Source organism: Crocuta crocuta, unplaced genomic scaffold (assembly GCF_008692635.1).
Source record: "Crocuta crocuta isolate KB4526 unplaced genomic scaffold, BGI_CrCroc_1.0 scaffold811, whole genome shotgun sequence".
Taxonomy (NCBI): domain Eukaryota; kingdom Metazoa; phylum Chordata; class Mammalia; order Carnivora; family Hyaenidae; genus Crocuta; species Crocuta crocuta.
In genome coordinates, this window is record NW_027530352.1 from 303,176 (window position 1) to 325,300 (window position 22,125).

General features: G+C 51.8%; 1 long non-coding RNA gene and 4 other non-coding genes across 5 annotated transcripts; 2 read left to right on the forward strand and 3 right to left on the reverse strand.

The window, feature by feature from the left end:
• Window positions 1-333: 333 nt before the first annotated feature.
• TRNAI-AAU (transfer RNA isoleucine (anticodon AAU)) lies at window positions 334-407 on the reverse strand. The gene has a single exon. It is a non-coding gene; the product is annotated as a tRNA-Ile (tRNA).
• Window positions 408-936: 529 nt separating this feature from the next.
• TRNAA-CGC (transfer RNA alanine (anticodon CGC)) lies at window positions 937-1,008 on the reverse strand. Its single transcript has one exon. It is a non-coding gene; the product is annotated as a tRNA-Ala (tRNA).
• Window positions 1,009-2,759: 1,751 nt separating this feature from the next.
• On the forward strand, window positions 2,760-2,832 carry TRNAK-UUU (transfer RNA lysine (anticodon UUU)). The gene has a single exon. It is a non-coding gene; the product is annotated as a tRNA-Lys (tRNA).
• A 7,144-nt stretch (window positions 2,833-9,976) lies between these two features.
• Window positions 9,977-10,704, forward strand: LOC144232892 (uncharacterized). The gene is made up of 2 exons (XR_013335554.1): window positions 9,977-10,364; window positions 10,480-10,704. It is a non-coding gene; the product is annotated as an uncharacterized LOC144232892 (long non-coding RNA).
• Window positions 10,705-21,735: 11,031 nt separating this feature from the next.
• TRNAR-ACG (transfer RNA arginine (anticodon ACG)) lies at window positions 21,736-21,808 on the reverse strand. The gene has a single exon. It is a non-coding gene; the product is annotated as a tRNA-Arg (tRNA).
• Between the last annotated feature and the right edge of the window lie 317 nt (window positions 21,809-22,125).

Here is a 22,125-nt window from a genome sequence, read left to right on the forward strand (position 1 = left end):
GCCTGCGTGAGCGGCGCCGCCTTCCGTCCGCGCGCGAGCCCGCGCCGCCGTCACCGCAGACGCCTGTCTCCGGGCCCTCGCGGGCAGCGTTCGGCGACGCCGCTTCCTCCTGATGAATTGAATCACCCCGACGGCGTTCGGGTGCCCTTCTGCTTCTGCGGGCAAACGCTCCGAGAGCGCCCACGTGCCGAGACGCGTGCTCCGGGCCCACCGTGGGGTGGTCTACACCTGCCGCAAAAGGTCGCTGTCCTCTCCCGCCGCCTCCTCACCGGAAACACAGGCCGAGGGTAACACTGAAGGCAAGTACGAACCTCAGTATCCAAAACAGGTGGCTGGCCCGTACGGGGATCGAACCCGCGACCTTGGCGTTATTAGCACCACGCTCTAACCAACTGAGCTAACCGGCCAACTACGGAAGCCGCCTTTCCAAAGGCCTTACAAGAAGGTATCGCTGTTTTTGCTGCTCTCTACACCGTAAGCAGCGTGGTGTATCCAAGCCGCCGAATTTGGCCCCAGCGACCCGGGCTTTGTTCTTCTCCCAAGACTTATCCTACTTTCTTCCTGCGGTGACGCAGCAACGAGGGGCTAGCAGTACCCCTCTTCTCCCCTCTCTGTATTTTCAGGCCAAGATTATCTCTGCCTTTAAAGCCAGCCACATACTACAAATAGCCTTTCACTGAAGGGTCCTGGGCTGATTCGCAGGCTTCTCCGCTTGGGCCACCTCTCCTTTGGGTGTTTTCCTATACGTTCCCCCCAGTTTCATTGGTTTCAGATAAAGATTTCCCAAAATACCTTAGAGCTGTCCTGCTTCCCTCTCTCCATACCCAATTCTATATGCAGTGGCTACAAGAACACCTTAGAGAATTAATGAGGACACGAAGTCTACTGATTCCACATTTTAAAAACATTGCTTCTGATTGTGCAGGTAAAAGAGCTTGGAGATGCCGGGGATCGAACCCGGGGCCTCATACATGCGAAGCATGCGCTCTACCACTGAGCTACATCCCCAACCCTACAAAGCACTCTTTTATAACTCTTCCCAATTCTTTAAATCCTATTTTTTTGTCCTCGACGTTTAAAAGGTCTTCTTGGGTTAAAATTTCCTTTATTGACTCAACAAAATTATGAAGTGGTTACAGGGACAACATCAGTATTCCAAGCGGCAGAAGCTTCCCCGCCATCCGACCCTTGTCAAGCACTTAACCTAGAGACCCAAGGAGGGAACCAACTACTGAAAGCCTACTGAGAAAAGGAGAGAGGAACTCTGGTTTAAAATCTCCTTTCTTTCCTTTTCTCCTCTCCCTAAGGGCCGAGGGGCACTGCAGCCATGTTAGGCTGACTATGGGCTGATAAGACCACTGGGCATTTGCACTGGAACTGAGAGAGAAGTGGAAGCAACTAATGGGAAGAGCCTCAGAACATGCTACACATATTTACTTGAAGATAGTAAACCGGCTCTGGGATTAACAACCCAAGAAAAGCCTCCCGTCTAGATCCTAATACTCCAGGGGGCTCTCAACCAGCAGAGCAGAAGATCACGGATGCCCTGGGACTCAGGGCGTCCAGTGCTAAAATTGGGAAGAGTTAGTCACCCGAGTCCCCTCTAGGCCACTCCCAGAATCTACTTTCCAGGCCAAAGCCCTAAACCGGGGTCCAGAAGGATGGACCTCCTCTCCCAGTGTCTCGTGCCCGAGGCTAGGAAGAGGAGCGAGGGGCCCTTGTTCCCAGCCCCAGAAACGTTAGGATGCCCTAGAATTTGCAGGGCCCGTGTTCAGGGATCAGTAGAATATCACGACCAAACTGTGCTGGTTCCGAAGGACACCCACTAAAAGGAAGATTGAGTAAACAGAGATCCTAGGTAAAGCTGAGACTGGTTTGTTGGTTACGTCCGGAGGTTTGAATTGTATTATGGAAGTTTCCAGAGTATATTGGTCATGCACTTTGAAACACCTTCATTGACGCCAATTTATAAAGAACGGAAGAGGGAGAATAAACCCCAAATACAAGACAGTGTTTATCTGGGGAGATGAAGAGATAGACCCCGAGGGACAAATGAATGTGGATCATTATCTTTCTAAGCTAAGAAATGCTCATGCGTTCTGCCCAGTATTCTAACGGGTGCTCTTTAAAATGCATATACATGTAAGATGTGCACAACAGAGGACGCTGGGCATATGGGAACTCTATATTTTTGCAACTTTTTGGTACATCTAAAACTATTCAAAAATTAAAAGTTTATTTAAATTAAAAAAATAATAATAAAGACAACTGAGACCCAGTACTAAATCAAACCGCTTCCTCTGGCTCTCGACCCATATTTAGATATCCAAAGTGCCGCCTAGAAGGTGATTTAATTACCCCCTTAAAAGCGCCTTAAAAAGGATTGGCTTCCTTTCGAAAGTACGCTGTTTGGGCCCAAATGTAGGACATTTGAGATATTTCTCTGGGAAGCCTAGGAACTGAGGACCAGCTTCACTGAATTCTATACAGTATAATATCTATCCAGTATTGCTCTACGCCGTATAGAGAGAGAGGGAGAAAGAATTCGAGGCAACATTGTAATTCATATAATATGGTTAGATCACAGTATTAAAGAAGACCCTCATTGTGACTGCGTTTCTATGCTAATTAGGGTATTAAGAAGCATTTTCTGAATGAGTATCTCCGAACCAGAATCACCAGTGGAGCTTCTAAAAGAAGTTTCCCCAAGTTTGCAGGTAAATTGACTATAGTTGATGTGTTAAAACCACATTCTGTGAGCCCGGATAGCTCAGTCGGTAGAGCATCAGACTTTTAATCTGAGGGTCCAGGGTTCAAGTCCCTGTTCGGGCGGAAGTTGCCTTTTTTCCTTCCCCATGCTTACATTTTAATCCCAGTAAATAGTAACAGGAAAGAATATAATCTCAAATCACAGGCAGTGATTTCACTAAAATAGGAGAGGGGATTCTGAACATAGCATAGATATCATAACATAGGACCCGCTCAGAAAAAAAGAAGGGCCTTTCAGTAAGGTGTCTGGAAGCTACACACAAAACATTTCCTGCAGAGCACCAGGGAGTTTCATTTCCAATGTCACAAATTGTCAAACCCAAACTCTTATTTGAAAAGCAACAAAAGCACAGAACTGTTCCATCTGTCCTACACTGGAGTCCTCCTTTCCGGTCTGCTGCTCTGCTGGCTCTGGGCATGTGAAGTGACTGCAGGGCTGTGGTGTCAGCGCTTAGAACTCAGGGGCTGATGGCCCTGGCTTCCACGCTTGCTTGGCCATGACTGGTTTGAACTTTAGTTTACATCTGGACCCAGACATACACATACAGGAGGAACAAAACTGCCTGAATGACCACCTCCTCTTACACATACCTTGCATTCTGACATTTCTATTCTTTCTAATGCTGGGTGCCACACACCATTAGATTGATTTTGCTCCCCCCTCTTTGGGAAACATGGGGCTTGGAGAAATCATAAAGATGAAATGTAACATATAGTACAAGGTGACGGGTCCTGTGCTGCGTAACCTGTCCCTTCCCTTAAATCCAAGTCCCCTCTCCTAGAATGACCCCGGACCTCAAGTCAGCCTGAGCACACTGGCATCAACACCCCCTCTGTCCTGTGATGAGCCACGGAAGAAACTGAACTTGAAAGCCCCTGAATGAGACTCCATTTGGTAGTCGCCCAAAGAAGAAATTTCATCCTAATGGATCCAGAGGGTAACAGAGAAAGTGGATTTTACATTGCTATGAAAAATCACCAAAGTTGCTACAAAATCTCTAGAAAACACTAACAGATCACTTTTTGTCCAGTGCCTTGTGCACACCGTAGGCAGTATGTCAGCCTCATAATACGAGGGCCTTGAGCTCAATCTCCAGAGAAAGTATAGCACTTTGCAAAAAAAACCAAGAAAACAAACAAACAAACAAACAACACTGTGGAAGTGGGGCGCCTGGGTGGCTTAGTCGGTTAAGCGTCCGACTTTCGCTTAGGTCATGATATCGCAGTTCGTGGGTTTGAGCCCTGCGTCGGGCTCTGAGCTGGCAGAGCCTGGAGCCTGTTTCAGTCTGTGACTCCCTCTCTCTCTGACCCTCCCCTGCTCACGCTGTCTCTAAATAAAACATAAAACAAACAAAAAAAAAAAAAACCACTGCGGAAGTAATCCAGCATGATCGTTACTATTACTGCTATTAGAGTCACACAAGAAATATCTTCTCTAAGTGCCTGTCGTTTCATGAAGTTTTTTTCTACCTATAAGGAAACCCACTTGGGTTGTGACCCCACAACGTTTCTTTATAACACTTAGAGCTCTTTCAAAAGAAAAGAAACCTCCATTAACTTGAATGAAATACAACAGGGCAAGTGTCTCTCACAACCTTTTAAAAATAAGCAGCGGGAGGAAGTCACAAAATTGAATATCAAATCCAAAATGATTCCACCATGGTCTCAGAGTGAGCTCAGCAGTAATAATAGTTAATAAGTACTGAGTGGCTACACTGTTCAGGGAGATGAAGGACTTACCGCGACATCGGTACATAGAGTTAGATGAGAGTCAAAAGATTTCCGTTCTTCCCTCAGTCTCTGGGGGAAGTTTGGGACAGAAAGAAAAAAACACGCCCTTGAACTTTTACATTTTGCACCTCGGATGTCTAGTGGGCGCAGACAGCCGCCCTGTGTACTGGACGTTGTCTGGGCTCCAACATTGGCGGTGGACCTGCGGCCATCGCTCGACTGACAGACTTGCCAAGAGTGCTATCGCAGCGCCAGTAGGAAGCAGCTCATATAAAGCAGCACGGGATTAAGTTAACAGACAAATCCTATTTCCATTCTACGCTATGTCCCAATCTCTAAACAGGTCTCCGTTAGTCTTCAAACACCGGAAACTCAGCTAGGTCTAATCATTTGCTTTACCAGACAAAACCACACGTGTGGCTGGCACCCTCCGTTCAAGATACCCAGCTACCCTGAGGTTGGTGCCCAGAGAAAACAGCCACTAGAAACGTCCATGGGTCTTTTATTCTTCTGTTGGGCAGGTGAGTTTAGGGAAACATTCAGATTTAAATTTCCCAAGCTATGCTTCTTTTTTATTGTTTATTGAAATGTAAAACACACAGCAGAAGTGTACAAATAACAAATGTAGACTCAATAGCTTGGTGCTGCTCTTTGATGCTTCTGGTCTACTGAGGAGAACCGGACCCTCCACCCAACTCATCCAGTCTCTGAAGACTTTGGGAATGAAAGAAAGAAACAGAGAGAAAGAGAGAGAAAGGAAGAAAGATGGAAGGAAGGAAGGAAGGAAGGAAGGAAAGAAGGAGGGAGAAAAAACTGGTGAAGCAACTCACTGGTGGGACGTAACTCTTTATGAATCTCACACTGCTTCATGCATTGCTAGCAAGGCACTGACTGCCCCCTTGGTTCTGAATTTTCTTTCCAAAAGATGCTTGTGTAGCAAACACTCTTGGAAGACAGAGATAATGTCTCTCTGGGGCAGTGGACAGGCTTGCTTACTGCTCATTATAAAAGCACAGGCATCCATGGGTTTAGGGTTTCTCTCTTGTAACGAAACCACTATGCGTACAGATGTCATGGCTTTGCCCTCTGCAGACTAGAGCCAGGGAGCCAGAGAGCAAAGCCGATGATCCTGTTACTGCCATTCGTAGAGTAACAGACTTTCCATTGCCTCCCACCCGAGTCTCGTGAATTACACCAGCACCCACGACCGTGTATGCGGCAAGGTTAGCTTGCAGGTTGGGTAAAACTTTGGACCCTTCACACTTGTTGGCACTCGTCAACCCCACCCTCTCGTCTTCCCTCTGCACGTTCCTTGTCTTGGTGAATTTCACAACCACCCACATAAATCCAAAGCTGGAAGTTAGATGCCCTCTCGGGCCCCTTTCCTTTCCTCACCCTACTCATCTGTATCCAACCCATCACCAAGTCTACCCTTAAAACACTCTAGAGGAAGGGGGCAGGGAATTTTGTGACAAGTTCATTTCCTTTCCTGATCCCATCGTATCGTCCAAATTCAGGCTCTGGCCATCTTTGAGGGGAGTATGACAATCCTTTTCTAACCATCTTTCTCAGCCAAGGGGACAGCTGTTGTGCCACATCCTCTTCCAAGTCCTATTTCTAGGGCTGGATGAAGCAGTATTTCCTACAGTCAGGAGACCTCTTCTTCCAACACCCTCCCTCCAACCTCACCGTACAAAGGCCAAGTGACACGGAGGTTTTTGTGACCTAAGTCTGAACAGGCTTTTCCCCAGGGCTAAAGCTTTTGAGACAGACAGGATGAAATCTGAAATCCTTCGCAAGAGAAAGCCCTTTTTCTGAACTGCTTTGTGTCTAATGTATTTCTCCCCATGGCTTCTTTGCTCTGGTGTGTTTTCCAGCCGCAGCTTAACCTGTGGCTGTCAGGGCAGTGCAATCAAAGGTGGTGCTTAGCGCTAAGTCCTTCATGCAAAAGCTCCTTCATCCTTTCTTTGCAAGGAAGTACGGTTTAGAAACCATGGAGTCAAGCCTCGGAGCTTTCCACTTGTGTTTTTTTCTACTTTTCCTCAGATGGGAGAGCTTTTTCTCCACCTCTGGAGAAATGCCTTCACTCTCCTGTGAGGGCAAGGCCTTTGTGCCTGCCCTGTAGCCGTGGCCACGACTGAAGCTCTGTAAATGTTTGCTGAATAAATCAAGGGATTACACCCTAAAAGCATGTCATCATGCCTGAGTCCTCCCCTTTCTCCTCACTTTGCAACACCCCCCCCCCGACTCCCTACCCCCACCAGATTCCCCTCCCTTCATCCACAGCTGGAGGTTTGGGCGGTGTTCTTTAGCGCTCACATCTAAAGTCATCATACGCATAAGTAAATACAGATATGTTACTCATTTAGTACATAGCAGATTACATATTTAGTTATATACATAAGTAACTAAAATTAATACAGTTAATAATACTCTAGTACATATTTGAAAGTTGCTAAGAGACTAAATCTTGAATATTCTCATCATACAATACAGCCATTTTTTTTGTCACTGTGTAAAATGACAGGCATTAGCCAGACACGGCAGCGACCCTTTCACAATGTGCACAAACACTGAGTCATTATGTGGGACCGTGGAAACGAACACGCTATTCATCAGCTGTACCTCAGTCAAAAAGAGAATTTTTAAAATGACGGAATCAATGGGCTCAATTCTGATTTATTTTCGTGTCCCTCCAAACCTCATGTGATTACCTTCACCACGGTTTCCTGAAAGAAATTTGAACAGGTGCAAGCAACGTAATAGTTAAGTTACTGGGATCCACTTGTGGGGTGAGGGGGGGCCTTCAATGTGCGGGGCACTGTGGTGAGCACTTTGACAGGGTTTCTCACCTTGGGGACCCGCGAATATTGCCATCCTTACGGTCTCTGAGCTGCAAGCTGGCGCTCCCTTCACGTATGAACGTAGGGAGCAAACCTCCGTCAGGCCCGCCTGTGGTCTCATCACCAGTAAGAATCACAGACGTCGTCCTACCGGGGAAGGCAGGGGAGATGCAGCTCCGGTGAAATGTCCTCACAGCCTGCAGCCCCCGCTGGACACTGAGGCCCCGGATCGGAACTCAGGGAGGAACTACGGCTGCCTTCCTGCGGAGGTTTTACTAAACACACGAAGCAGCCGCATCTTAGCAAGAGCCAGGCCTGCAAGGCCGCGCTGCGATCGGCGCACAGAAACTGCTTACAAACTGGGGTGGTCTCCCCCTCCCCCCCTCCGTGAACTCACAGATAGAACCGGTCTGTCCTCACAACCCCGCCAGCCGGCCTGCCCACCGGCCTGTCCCCGAGCTTAATAAAAACACCTTTCTGCCCCCAAGACGCCTCGCGCCTTCTTCCCTGGCCGTGGGCTCAGAGCCCGCGTCAGAGCCGTCCACACTCGCTCGGGGCGCGCTCTTCCCCTCACACCTCACTCTCCCAGCTACCCGGGGGTAAGACGGGCCTGGGTGGCTAACACGTAGAACACGAACGTCTTAGCCTCGTTGTTCGACAACTTTGTGGTATGACTGACCTTCTGTTGTCCTATGTAATTTTTCACGCGTGTGGGACTATGACTCTGAGAAGGGCTTCCTGGGCTCCCCGGGAGGCCGCAGCGCCCGCAGGCACCCACGGGGGCAGAAGCCCCGCTCGGGTCCCCGGCGGGCGCCGACCTTCCCCTCCGCTGAGGGGCTGGAGCGCCGACCCGAGCCCGGGCGGGGTTGCGGGGCGTCGCAAACGCGGGAAAGGACCTGGGGGCCGGCCTCCCCTCCCAGCCTCAGTCAGCACCGCAACGCCGGGGTCGCGAGACGCGGGGCCTCCCGCTGGCCTAGAGGGACCGGAAGTGCTGGTGGGCGGCACGGGGCGGGGGGCTTCTGTGCTCTGGCTTCGCGATCCCCGTGCGGAGCAATGGCGGTGGCAGAGCCGGGGTCAGAGGCGCGTCCGGGCCGCGCTCCCCGAGAAGCCCCGCCCCCCCCGCCCCCAGGGGCCCCAGGTGGCGGCGCCAGGGCGGGAAGCCCCCGGGCGCGTTAGGAAGGAAAAGTGGGAAGCCGGCCCCGCCCCCGCCCCCCGTGGCGAACATCCGGTCCCCTAGTTCACCCGCAGGAAGGCCTGGAACCCGGCCCCTCGGGACGGCAGCTCGCGCTTTCTCGCTCGCTCTCGCTCGCTGCCTGCTCTCGTGTCTCGAGATCGTACTTTTCCCTTTAATAAACTTTCTCGCTTGTGTGGCTGGTTGTGCTGCGCGTGTGTCCCTGAGTTTCCCGTGACACCAGCAACCTGCGGGGACCCCGGGGTCGGGCTGCGCGGAGGCCCTAGGCCGGGGTCTCCCCCGTCCACCAGGAGGCACAGGGCTGGGCCCGGAAACTACGTTCCCCCCTTTCCAGCTCTGCCAGGACCACTGACTCACTCCGGAGGGTCAGACACCATGGGAAGCTCTGCACCGCTCAGTCTGTTTGGTATCAGACTCCCACGTTCTCAAAGTATTCGTGAGCCGGGGTGTTAGTTTAGGAATTCACAGATAGGAGTGTAAGTGCCGAGTGGACCCGAAAAGTGGGCAAGGAGGTTTCAGGGCTAATATATTATTTCCTGATTTCCTCTTCCCCATTTATATTTGTTTAAAAACCTAGCATCTTTGTACAGGAAAAAAAAAAAAACAACAACCCACAACCCTTTCTAGCTTTATGCTGCTAGAGAGACACTGAAATCCTAAACTCCATATGACCACTTGATGAGGGAAACAAAGGCAAGACAAATGCAGCTTAAATTAAGTCTCCTTAGCGCAGCCGACTGCTAGACACCGAGGTGCAGAGCGTGACCTTGAGGCACACACGGCCGCCCTGCTGCCTTTACGTTTGTTTTATTAAAGACTGAAAGTAACCTTATCTTAACAGCAGCTCGCGCCTCAAGGTCCTGAAAGCCTCGCTTCCAAATTCCATAGAGACTTTCTTATCCTTCACCCCCGCTAACTTGAAAGTATGCAACCAGTCACTCGTCACAAGCCCAGTGCACATCTTCCGGCCCACGGGTCCTGTCCCCGTGCTGTAGAACATCACCTTTTTGCACCAAAAACATCTCAAGAATTCTTAGCCATCTGCTCATGAACCGCACCTTATAATCTTATCACTGGGGCGCCCTTACTGGGGCTTTGAGTTTTCTCATCTGGACTCCGAGCCCCAGAGCAAACTTGGTCACTCCTGTCCTCTGTCCTTTTACTTCAGGGGCTTTTCCAGGCCACTTTCACGTCACTTGCTCAGGCTGTGCTTCCCCTGCCCGCCGCTACGCCCGCCGCTACGCCCTTCGGCCGGAAGTTAGGATCCTGGACGGAAGTTAGGACCTTGGCCGGAAGTTAGGACTCTGGCCGGAAGTTAGGACTCTGGCCGGAATTATGACCCTGGCCGGAAGTTAGGACTCTGGCCGGAAGTTAGGACCCTGGCCGGAAGTTAGGACTCTGGCCGGAAGTTAGCACCCTGGCCGGAAGAGGGTAGCAAGACCCAGAAAACTTGATGCCCTGTTGTTATTCCTATCCTTATACCAAGTTGTCCGTCTTGGGCTCGCGACAGCCACCTACGTCACCAGGACAGCTGCCACCCTTAAGGCTCCGTGTGAGGTTTCCCTCTCGGTGGTCTAACGGGATCTCTCCACGTCCCTGGTCTGGCCGCTTCCGGCCCGGAGGACCCGCCCAGAGCCGCCGGAAGCACGCCCTGGGTGCGCGAGCGCCCAGCTAGGGAAGCGGGCCGAAGGGCTGCATGTGTGGCGATGTCTCTCGGAGCGCGCTGCATTTCTGGCTTCACTAGTTTTCATCAGGGCTCCCCACTCACTGCTGAAATGACCATTCCTGCAGGAAAGCAAGCAATAGACCGAGGAACCCTATGTCCAACTGTGAGTGTCCCTAAAAATCATAACTCGGATTTTAAGGCCTCTTGTGAAATGTATTTGGCCAGTAAGCACGCTGATAAACCCCCTCCTGATGTACCGATGACGACTGTCTACGCAGGCCCCCTCTGTAAGGAGCCCCTCCCGGGTAGCCGGAGGCTTGTTTCATCCTCGCCCTGACAAAGCTGGTGCCTGTGCTGCTCTTCACCTTGTTCGTTGGTTCCGTCCTTCGGCCTCCATAAGAACGCGGTCCCCGATTGTTAAAACAGCAGTTACATCCCCCTGGAATTTAGTGTCCTTTCATTACCACCTTTCTTCGCTGGGAATTACAACTGTTTAGCGTGTAGATGACTTGCATGTGATTGTTGTCTAATGGTATCCTGGGCAATTTCCTTAATTTACTCAGAATCTGGATGGATTACACTTGAAATTTATACCACTGATCGTTCTGACAACGAGGGGCTTTCTAACCCCTGGCGTTGTAGATCTGGGTCTTAGTTCATATTTTACTACTCACTGTATGACCTCAAGGCAAATTATTTAACCTGTTTGTCTCAGTGTCACTAAATGTAAAGTAAAATGGGGATGATAATATTCAGCTCATAGAGTCATGGAAATAAAACTGCATGGAAATCACTAGACACAGTGTTTGGCAAACAGGGAGCATTTAAGAACTCCCTTATTGTGTTAAAAAAAAAAAAACAAAAAAAAAAACCCTGCTAGAATTTATTTGGTTACGCATTTTTTTATTAATGTTTTTTATTTATTTATTTCTAGGAGAGAGAGAGACAGCGTGAGCAGGGGAGGGTCAGAGAGATAGGGAGTCACAGACTGAAACAGGCTCCAGGCTCTGAGCTGGCAATCAGCACAGAGCCCGACGCGGGGCTGGAACCCACAAACCGTGAGATCATGACCCAAGCGAAAGTCAGACGCTTAACCGACTAAGCCACCCAGGCGCCCCTATTTGGTTACGCATTTAAATCATTCTTTCGATTCAGCAATTTATTGACCACCTACTATGTACCATATTCTCTTAACATCTTTGCAAATGTTGCCAGAAGGCTTTCCCCAACTCCTTCCTTGCTTGACCAACTGCTGTTTTCATTTTGCTGCTTCAGCGTCAAAACGACCGAGGAATTCCTCCCAGGACCCCTGCAGGCTCTGGCATCACGGTCAGGATCTTCTGCAGTATTAGCCCAACACGGAGCACAGTACTGGGGGGTGACTTTACTGCGCTGACTTTGGACTCTGAGGACAGGCATGTTTTTCTTTGATCCTGATCTGTTGCTTGGCAAAGAGAAGGCACAGATCCATATTTGCTGTTTACCGAACTAAATGAGGTAGGGACAGTTGAGCAGGCAACAGACAGAAAGACAGCTTGATAGTTTCTTGCCATTCAGCGACAGCCACCGCATGCACCTTCCTCCAACCCGTCCGCCCCTTACAGCCTATTGCCTGCCCACATGTCAGTCCCCACACACCCTCCACGACTTAGACTGTGCTCTCCGTTTGGAACTCTAACAGTATCCCATAACGTTCACAGACAAATTGCTGCTTGGAGAGTCTTCCCTTTCCTGGCCCTTGGCTGTCTCTGACCGCATCAGCTGTGACTCTTGTCCACCCTCTTTCCAATTCCTCTTCTGCCTCCTTGTTCTTCCTCAGCGAGCCAAACCGCCAAACACACTTTCACCTCATGTCTGCATTTGCTATTCCCTCTGCCGGGATGCTTCTCCCTCACATGGACCTCTCTTGTTCATTTCATTAAGTGTTCTGCTCAAATGTCATCTCATCAGGGAGGACTTCCTTAACCACCCTATCTACGTGGCACCCACTCTGTTTACTAAGGCCCCTCGTCACATAAATTTGGGCATTTTCTACTCCTGTGCCGCCCCCCCCCCCACCAGAACAGAAGCTTGGTGAAAGCGACTTTGTTTTGTTCGCTGCTGTGCGCCTAGCAGCTTGGACAGTGCCCAGCGTCAGGAGAGAGTAAAAAAGGGAATAAAACTGTGTAGAACCAAAACTGTTTGCATAGACACGATATATGGTTTACTTCTATAGAAAACCCCAAATAATACACAGACTTATTACACGAATGAGAGCTTAGTAAGGTAGCTGGATAAAAAAACAACTAGCTAAAAACAGAAAATGCAGGAACTAAGAATATACCATATAAATGGTATCAAAAAGCATAAATTCCCTAGGAAATATTAACAAAAGGCATTTATGGAGAAAATTATATAACTTTATTAAAAGACACTTAAAAAGGCTAAATAAATGGAGCTACATCACGTTCATGGGAAGATTCAACATTGTAATTAGTCTATAAATTCAATACAAATCTAGTAAAAATTCCAAGATTTTTGTTTTGTTTTAGAACCTGTCAATCTTAACGTAAAGGTTGTACGGAGGAGCAAATGGCTGAGAATGGCCATGATGCTCCTGAAGAAGGAAAGTTTGGTGGAGATAATTTTTGGGGAAGGGGGGATTTGTCCTGAGATCCAAGACCTTGTTCTAAAAGTCATAGCGCTCAGGGCTGTAGGGCGCTGCCGCAGGGCTGGGCCAACTGACCAGGGGGTCACAGGAGAGTCGTCAACAGACCCGCCTGTCCACAATGACCCAGTTACCAAAGAGCTGGTTTTCCAGACCCCTGGGAAAGCATGAACTATTCCATAGGTGGTGCGGAGACAACCACTACTTACCCGCCCAGAGCAAATACTATGCTGGACTTCTGCCTCCCACCTTTCACCCCAATCAGTGCAGGGAAGACTAAAGACAAATGCGCCAAGAACTCCATGGCTACGCCGCAGTAGAGCGGCTCTCTAGGGCCGTGGGGAGGAAACGATGCCCTCCCACCGGGCTAATATGTCCAGCTTTTATAAGGTACTTTTCAAAGCCAGTCACTTCCAGGAGGACATGGCTGACAATCCGCAAAGCGTGACAATGTTCAAACTCCCCCACAAGTCAGCCGGCTTCTGCTGCTGTTTTGAGAAGGTGAAGCTCTCAGAAGGGGTGGATATTTCACACGAGGCACGTGAGGTCGGTTCACAGGTCACGCCGACGGGGCGGGAAGGAATTAAAACCTCCAAGATGACCACTGAGGTCACCTGGCACCTACGACCGGGAATCCTGGCTCTTTCGGGCAAGGCCAGCAGGAAGTCGCGGCCAGCAAGCCTGGTGCTGTCACCGGCGGGACCTGGGGTGCTGAGGCCGCGTCATTACTGTCCCGGGAAGTCCCCACGTGCTGCTGGCTTCGGGGTAGCCACGAGGTGCTGCTAAGCCACGGTGGTGACAGGGGTGAGTGTCGGACATCTCTCCTGGGAACCGAGAATAATCTTCAACAGTGAGGACAGGAGATGCCGTCTCCCTGCCATTTCAACCCGGCTTCGGAGACCTTCTGTCAGTCAGTGGGGTCTGCGCTTTCCACGAGGGACGACGTCCATGTGTCTTCCACGTGAACCACAGAAGTTTGAAACAGAACTGCAAATTCTACATTTTTATAAAAGGTGACTGAAGAAAAATAGTATTTGGAAGGGCAGAGTCCCCAGAAGAACGGAGCTCTGAGAAAACCACATTTCACTTGGCGGCGCCGCTGCCTTCTGCTGTCTGTGGCTGGGCCGGGGAGGCGGCCGGGTCCTCGGCGGCCCTGGTCCCCGCCGCGCCGCCCTCTGCCCTCCCCTTCCTCCCCTTGGGCAGCTTCTCTCCCTTCTTGGTGGCGGCCCTGGCAGGCCTGGCTTCGGGCTTCGGGGGGGCGGGCCTGGCAGACAGCCGCGCCGACCTCCTCTGCGGCTCCCCCTTCGCCTTGCCTTTGTCACCCTTAGCGTCTCCCTTTGCCTTTCTCTTGGGCATGGTGGCAGGTGGCTTTGCCAGGCCAGCGGGGGCGGTGCCTTCTGTCTTCCTCACACGGCTCCTGGGAAGATTTAACAAACACGAAACATGTAAACCAAAACGGGAAGCACAGACAAGTGTAACCACATTAAAATTCGAGTTCGACGATAGTAAAATGAAGAACTTGTGCAAATTGAAGATAGTATGAAAAGTAAAAGGGTAAGTTACAAGCGGGGCAAAGATATTCCTAACACATAACTGACAAGGGATTCGAATCCAGAAGATAGATACAAACACTTCCTGAGGCGCCTGGGTGGCTCAGTCAGTTGAGCATCTGTCTTTGGCTCAGGTCATGATCTTAAGGTTTGAGAGTTCAAGCCTGGTGTCGGGCTCTGTGCTGACAGCTCAGAGCCTGGAGCCTGCTTCGGATTCTGTGTCTCCCTCTCTCTCTGCCCCTCCCCTGCTCATGCTCTGTCTCTCTGTCTCAAAAATAAACATTAAAAAATAAAAAAAAATAATTCCTACAGATATATGAGAGAAGGACAAAATGAAAAATTTAAAACAATGAGCAAAAGTGTTAACAAGAACTTAGAAGCAGCAAGAACGGTCCATAAGCACAGACCAGTATGCCCAACCTCATTAGTAACGCGGGAAATACATTCTGACATTTCACAACCATCAGATCGGTGGAAACTAACCGGTCTGACAAAATCAAGCATTCGGCAGATGTGGAACAAGGAAACATCACACACTGCGGGGGCGTGTTGTTTATTTGTGTGTAAATTAGTGTATTAAATTTGAAAACATCCTGAAAAGCAATTTCACTTCCAGGTATTTACCTAGTGGGACTCTTGGAGATGCGCGTAGGAAATCCCTCTGAGAATGTTCACACCACCCTCCCGCCTTTCAATAGCAGAACAAGTCCCTTATTAGCATCTATTAGCATCTATGCAGAGGAATGCTAGTCGGCGGCAGAAACGAATAGATTAGGAGGAATCTCAAGGACATAATGTTGAGCAAAAACAACAGGCTGCAAAACAGGTACAGTATAGATCCACTGACAAGCACCGCAAGCACGCAGTACAACTGAAACAAGGGACAAGATAAAAATCAGGACGACAGTCACATCAAAGGGGCTTGGGAGAGATGGTGGGTGGTCGGAGAGGGCTCGAGGGTCCAGAGGAAGGGGCGCACTCTTCCGTGGACTGGGGGTGGGGACAGGCCGTGGCTTGGACAGGGACAGGCAGGACATGGGTGGTGTACTATTCTCTAGGTTCTACAGAGACATTTTTCTCATCTGCTCAAGAATTAATAGAAACCACTTTTGAATACGTGGGTAGCCCAAAGCCCCATTTCAGGAACACCCAGAACAGAAAGTGATTTGAGTTTGGGTAATTAGGACCCGGGGCTATGGCCGGCATTCACAAGCACTGTGTGAACTTTCTTAAAGCTTTAGGCCAAGACCAGCTACTCACATCTCTCATCTCTGCCCCACCCTGGAAACCATTTCCTGGGGAACTCTGTAAGGCTGTGCCCTGCCCCGCTCCACAGTGTTTTAAGAAAAGAGAAAGAAAAAGATCATCTTGTCCCTGAACTGCTCCAAAGTTCTGTCATGTTGTTTTTGCTGGGCCTCACTATCTGGATACTTCGTGGGCAAACACGATCCTTGAGCAAACCTGGTTGCGATCTTTATGTTCCTTGGCTAACAAAAGTAACCACCTATAAATGGTGCTAAAATATCAAATTAGCTCTTTTTCTCCCCATGTTTTCACCATGATTAGAATTACTGGAAATTTTATTTCTCCCTTCCCGCTTGTGCGATGGAGGGAGAAATGTCAGTATAAAGAAGCAGCAAAGGGCCTGGAATCGGTCAGTATTTCCCTTGGGAGCTGGTACGGGCCTCTGGGAACAGAGCCCGACACTAAGGAGAGGAAGGTTGTGTTCTCGGCTGACCAGCCGTGCGCTGAAAAGCTAATGCGAGATTAGTGGGGCCCCTGTCCCCCTGCTGTGCCCTTCCCCCGCCCCCGAATATTCCAGATGACTGCGGGCCTGAGGTCGCTGCCGCCACAGAAACACCGGGAAGGCCTGCCCTCGCCGGAGGCCACGCGTCCCTAGACATTCCCTGAATCCAGGCCCAATTTACCTCTTTCTACTTCCTCTCCCAAAGGTCCCACTAGAGAAATGCTTGAACAATTCTTAGAGAACAAAAGGCGTGCTATTTTAAAAATCCAAATTCTGACGCAGTAAAGACAATGATTTTTAAAGAAAATAACTGAGGATGCCAGAGAGGCCCCTCGGGCGTGGTGGGTGGTGTGGCCGCAAAGGGACAGGAAGGAAGCAGCGCTGCCAGAGATTTGGGGGCGTGAAAACGGGCCGGTGCCCTGCGGTCCTGTGTCACTGTCAGCAGGGCGCCCGGTCCCCGTCCACAGCGCCCGCTTGCATGAGGCAAGTGATACTGTCACTCCAAACATCCTGCATCTTTTCTCAGAGGCCTTCTTGTTACCAGAGGATGAGAGAGGAAACCCAAGGGGGCGGCTCTGTCCCAGGACGCGCGGCCAGAGACGGGCGGCTCCACACCGGCCTCGGCCCGCGGCTCCCGAACCGCGCTGCTTGGCCCACGTCGCGGCCTGCGTCTGTGGCCCGGGCCCAGCCGGCCTCACCTCAGGTCCCCTGCAGTCCAGGCCACGCAGGGGGCCGTGATCGCCACGTGTCAGGGGCCGAAAGCCGGCGGCGAACAATACAGATCAACTCAAGGAAAGCGGGCCGCCGGCTGGCAGCCGTGAGTATGTGACTTCGGTCCTTCGCCCACACTCACCTTCAGGCTGCTTAGCAGGAGACCACGGGCCGCTGTCCAGGGCCCCAGCAGACGCAGGACACATACGCAAACAAGGAAGAAGGGCCAGTGGGATCAGGGGTCCTTTCGTTTCCATGAAGGCCACAGAGGGCCGGGCAGGGCGGGGCTGTGGCCACACAGTGGTGGTAACTGGAAAGAGATCTCTGAGGTGGGGCACGGGGAGCGCGGGGGCTTTTCTAGGGCAATGGAACTACCCTGTATGTTACCGTGACGGGGGACATGTGACATTATGCGTCTAGCAAACCTCAACCGTGTGCAAAGAAGGAGGCCTAGTGTGGACTGTGGGCTTCAGGTAAGGACGCGGACATCCTGGCTCATCGGCCAGAACACACGTACCGCACCGCTGCCAGTGGTTAATAAGAGAGAAAGTTTAATAAGAGGCCAGACTGTACTTTCTGCTCAATTTGTCTGAAAAACTAAAGCTGTTCTTAAAAAAAAAAGTCTACTATCTAAATGTTTTTTTTTCTTATTTTTGACAGAGAGAGAGAGACAGCGTGAGCAGGGGAGGGTCAGAGAGAGAGGGAGTCACAGACTGAAACAGGCTCCAGGCTCTGAGCGGGGCTCAAACCCACGAACCGTGAGATCATGACCTGAGCCGAAGTCAGACGCTTAACCAACTGAGCCACCCAGGTGCCCCATAAAGTCTACTGATCTAAAACAAAACNAGATTTGGGGGCGTGAAAACGGGCCGGTGCCCTGCGGTCCTGTGTCACTGTCAGCAGGGCGCCCGGTCCCCGTCCACAGCGCCCGCTTGCATGAGGCAAGTGATACTGTCACTCCAAACATCCTGCATCTTTTCTCAGAGGCCTTCTTGTTACCAGAGGATGAGAGAGGAAACCCAAGGGGGCGGCTCTGTCCCAGGACGCGCGGCCAGAGACGGGCGGCTCCACACCGGCCTCGGCCCGCGGCTCCCGAACCGCGCTGCTTGGCCCACGTCGCGGCCTGCGTCTGTGGCCCGGGCCCAGCCGGCCTCACCTCAGGTCCCCTGCAGTCCAGGCCACGCAGGGGGCCGTGATCGCCACGTGTCAGGGGCCGAAAGCCGGCGGCGAACAATACAGATCAACTCAAGGAAAGCGGGCCGCCGGCTGGCAGCCGTGAGTATGTGACTTCGGTCCTTCGCCCACACTCACCTTCAGGCTGCTTAGCAGGAGACCACGGGCCGCTGTCCAGGGCCCCAGCAGACGCAGGACACATACGCAAACAAGGAAGAAGGGCCAGTGGGATCAGGGGTCCTTTGGTTTCCATGAAGGCCACAGAGGGCCGGGCAGGGCGGGGCTGTGGCCACACAGTGGTGGTAACTGGAAAGAGATCTCTGAGGTGGGGCACGGGGAGTGCGGGGGCTTTTCTAGGGCAATGGAACTACCCTGTATGTTACCGTGACGGGGGACATGTGACATTATGCGTCTAGCAAACCTCAACCGTGTGCAAAGAAGGAGGCCTAGTGTGGACTGTGGGCTTCAGGTAAGGACGCGGACATCCTGGCTCATCGGCCAGAACACACGTACCGCACCGCTGCCAGTGGTTAATAAGAGAGAAAGTTTAATAAGAGGCCAGACTGTACTTTCTGCTCAATTTGTCTGAAAAACTAAAGCTGTTCTTAAAAAAAAAAGTCTACTATCTAAATGTTTTTTTTTCTTATTTTTGACAGAGAGAGAGAGACAGCGTGAGCAGGGGAGGGTCAGAGAGAGAGGGAGTCACAGACTGAAACAGGCTCCAGGCTCTGAGCGGGGCTCAAACCCACGAACCGTGAGATCATGACCTGAGCCGAAGTCAGACGCTTAACCAACTGAGCCACCCAGGTGCCCCATAAAGTCTACTGATCTAAAACAAAACAAAACAAAAAAGAAACCCCCCCCCATAGTTTAAGATTAAAAAAAAGAAGAAATAGTCTGTCAGGCAATAAAATACAGAATTCTCAGGATGACAAGCATTCCGTCGTGCGTGTGAGGCAAAAAAAATATTACAAACTGGCAGATAAATCTACGTACTTTTGTAACTTGGGGAATACAGTAATAGGACCTTCGATGCTATCTCCAGGGCAAATTATCAAGATTTTTAAAGTTCTAGGAATTTAACAACTCCCCTTTGTTACTACGGTTTTGTCCATGGTGCAAGGCTCTCTCCCCCGCAGCAGTCCCGGGAAGGGGTACACGGGCTTTCCTTAACACACTTTTGTTAGCTACGAACACGTGCATTTTCCCATTAGCAAAAAACCTAGAAAGTTTAAATTAACTGGCAGAAAGAGCTGAAAACACCTAATAGTCATATAATGAGCGAACCCTAGCTTTCATGTGCGGGAGAAGTGTGCAAACGCCGGCTCCGATGAGGAGATGCGGGTGAGCTAGAGTCCTCTGTGACGGGCACGGGGAATTCTCCAAGCCGTGTCCATAAACTATGTACTACATCCAGCTCAGTCTCCCGAAGTGCGCTGCGTTTGCACACACGCCCCTGAATTCATAGGCAGAGGAGGTCCTAACCCCCGGGACCTCACACTGTGACTGCAGCTGGGAGGCAGGGCCTTTAACAAGGTAGTTAAGGTAAAACAAGGCCATGGGTGGGGGTGCACCCAGCAGCGTTCATGTCCTTATAAGAGGGGGTCGGGACACTGACCACACAGAGGGGTGACCGTGCGCAAGCTAAGGAGAGACGCCTGGGAAGAAACCAAACTTGCCAACATCATGATGCTGGCCTTCCAGGCTTTAGAACTGGGAGGAGATACGTTTCTGTTGTTCACGACCCTCGGCCTGCGGCATTTTGTCACGGCGGCCCCAGCGGACGGACGCTGAGGTGACGTCCTCACTGACCCACCCTCCTGGCTTAGATTCCTTGTGAGGTTTCGCACAGCTCTCAGATTCCTTCTCCCACATGTGTTTCCTCTTTTCTCGTAAGCGTCTCCCGCATCCAAACAGCACACCCCGCCCCGTTGCCAGCAAACAAACCGGGCGCCAGCCAGCGGCACTTACTGAGCTGGATTTCTGGGGGCTGGTTCTAACTCCGGTTCTAGCCTCAGGGCCCCGAAGCCACAAGGCCACCTTCTTGTCTCTGCCTCTTACTCAGGGCAAGACACTGCTCTGGGCTGGAGGGGAGGCTGCTAACGCCGCGTCTGGGAGAGACAGTAACGGGTCTGACAAAGAACAGATGGTGTGCAAGGTGCCTCCGGCCACTAGACCAGCGCCCACCTGGCGGCAGCCACGGTCTAGGGCCCACTTGCTGCCCACAATGCCAAAGGAAGCGGTCAGTCAGGGCGGGCAGCCCAGCCTCCACTGGGGGTTCAGTGGGGGACACTGGGGGGACAGGGGGAGCAGGTGAGACAGGGCAGAGTGTCTAGAAGGGCAGGGCTGCGGCCGCATCTTGCCAGGATGCCCCTGGTTGGAAGAGAAGCACAGAGCCACGGGCTTCTAAATGAAACTCACGCATTTGCAACAGACTGGCTTGGGGCCCCCTCGCGTCCCAATTCCGGTGCCCGGTGCTCCTGCCCACTGGCATCTCGGAAAGAAAGGGAAGGACAAATCTCCAACATCTCCCCGGCCCCTGAGACCCGGGCCTCCCTTCTGGGCACCACATGAACTCCCTCGTATGTCTGAGTGTCTCTGAGTGTCGGGGAAGAGACTGTAAATGAAAATGTCTTAGATAAATTTCTATCCGGCACCTGCCAAACCTTATCATCTTGCTAGCAAGGGAATTAACAAGATGATAAAAGCATTTGGTTTTCAAAAAAAGCACGAATATGGAGGAGGGAGAAAGAAGGAAACCTCATTAGGTGAAGACTGCCCTTTCTTAGGCCATAAACACCTCACATTCGCATCAGTCATTTCAGGGACCCCAGCGCCCTGCGGCCTGAGGGTCTAGGCGCGGCTGACCCTGAAAACCGGCAGGGGTGCAGCGGTGGGAGTAAAAATACATCTAGGAAGGCAATCCTGAGGCCCCACGTGGAGTACCAACCCTCCTGTACCAGAAAGGCCTTTGATGGATCCAAATAAGATGCAAGCGGACCATGGATCAGAGGTCAAGCGGCCAAACACCAGGACTCAAGACCCGATCTGAGCAGGTGCGTCCGGTGACCCCAAGATTCAAGGCGACACGCAGAACCCACCGCTGGTCCGTTTCTTAACTTTCTTCGGGCGGGGGCGCAGAAGGCCAAAGCGGAGGCAGACGCGGGCCTCCGGGGTCCCGGAGGAGGGGGGGGGCTTNTACACTACGGAAACGCGGCGGCGGAGCGCTTCCTGAGCGGGCAGTTCGCCTGCGGAGCACGCCCCCAAGCCCGCCGTTCCTGCCGACGGTTGCCGTTCGTGTGCGCCTGCGGCCGGGGCGCTCTTGCTCTCACCGCACAAACCCGCGACAAGCGCGGACCCAACCCTCGCAGTACACATGTAATCAAGTCCATGACATTTTATTCTGGAAATGACTAGATTGGGAGAGAAAAAAGAGAGGCTTCAACGTTCACGGACGACCCTCCGCTGTCACTCCTCCCTCGGCGTGGGCCCGCCGGCGGCCGCGCACGGGTCGCGGGCAGCCTAGCGCCCCCGCGTGGCCGGGGTGCGGAACTCGCTCTGCAGAGGCGTGAGGACCGCAGCTGCGGGAAGCGCGCGCCTTGCGGCCCGGGACGCCGTGCAGGCAAACCTCACTGTGTCGCGTTTTCGGGCTCCGTGGCGCGTCGGCGAGCTCTGCGGTCGGGGAGCAAAATGGCACCGGCCGCCCCGAGCCAGCCAGGAGTCGAACCTGGAATCTTCTGATCCGTAGTCAGACGCGTTATCCATTGCGCCACTGGCCCGCACGGAGGCGCCTGTCGCCNCTCGCCATCCACGCGTTCGCTCCGCAACCAGTGTTACGGTCGGAGGCGCTGGAAGCGGAGCCCTGAAGAAAAGCGCTGTGATCCCTGTCCATCGACAAGATGGCAGCGAAGCGCTAAATAAGTAGAAAAATCATGACAAGCATTTGGAGGAAGAGAAAAAGACCGGGAAGACCAGGAAAGCCCAGCGGAGACGGTGACTCACGAGAGAGAAAGGCGGGCATCAGGGAGAGGAGCCCGCGGCTCCGGGGAAATCCGCGCGGCAGGGCCTGGAGGCGGGAGCGCGCGCAGACGCCCGG